This window comes from Bison bison, unplaced genomic scaffold (assembly GCF_000754665.1).
Source record: "Bison bison bison isolate TAMUID 2011002044 unplaced genomic scaffold, Bison_UMD1.0 scf7180017864238, whole genome shotgun sequence".
NCBI lineage: Eukaryota > Metazoa > Chordata > Mammalia > Artiodactyla > Bovidae > Bison > Bison bison.
In genome coordinates this window covers 253,147-254,313 of record NW_011494810.1, presented here as the reverse complement: position 1 = coordinate 254,313, position 1,167 = coordinate 253,147, and positions in this window count along the sequence as shown.

Here is a 1,167-nt window from a genome sequence, read left to right as displayed (position 1 = left end):
TCTAAGGCCCACTTGACCTCACATTCCAGGATGTCTGGCTCTAGGTCATTGATCACACCATCGTGATTATCTTGGTTGTGAAGATCTTTTTTGTACAGTTCTGTGTATTCTTGCCTCCTCTTCTTAATATCTTCTGCTTCTGTTAGGTCCATACCATTTCTGTCCTTTATCGAGCCCATCTTTGCATGAAATGTTCCCTTGGTATCTCTAATTTTCTTGAAGAGACCTCTAGTCTTTCCTATTCTGTTATTTTCCTCTATTTCTTTGCATTGATCACTGAGGAAGGCTTTATTATCTCTCCTTGCTGTTCTTTGGAATTCTGCATTTAGATGCTTATATCTTTCCTTTTTCCTTTGCTTTTCTCCTCTCTTCTTTTCTCAGCTATTTGTAAGGCCTCCCCAGACAGCCATTTTGCTTTTTTGCATTTCTTTTCCATGCGGATGGTCTTGATCCCTGTCTCCTGTACAATGTCACAAAACTCCATCCATAGTTCATCAGGCACTCTATCTGTCAGATCTAGTCCTTTAAACCTATTTCTCACTTCCACTGTATAATCATAAGGGATTTGATTTAGGTCATACCTGAATGGTATAGTGGTTTTCCCTACTTTCTTCAATTTAAGTCTGACTTTGGCAATAAGGAGTTCATGATCTGAGCCACAGTCAGCTCCCAGTCTTGTTTTTGCTGACTGTATAGAGCTTCTCCATCTTTGGCTGCAAAGAATATAATCAATCTGGTTTTGGTGTTGACCATCTGGTGATGTCCATGTGTAGAGTCTTCTCTTGTGTTGTTGAAAGAGGGTGTTTGCTATGACCAGTGTGTTGTCTTGGCAAAACTCTATTAGCTTTTACCCTGCTTCGTTCCATATTCCATGGGCAAATTTCACGGTTACTCCAGGTGTTACTTGACTTCCTACTTTTGCATTCCAATCCCCTATAATGAGAAGGACATCTTTTTTGGGTGTTAGTTCTAAAAGGTCTTTTAGGTCTTCATAGAACCTTTCAACTTCAGCTTCTTCAGCATTACTGGTTGGGGCTTAGACTTGGATTATTGTGATATTGAATGGTTTGCCTTGGAAATGAACAGAGATCATTCTGTCGTTTTTGAGATTGCATCCAAGTACTGCATTTTGGACTCTTTTGTTGACCATGATGGCTATTCCATTTC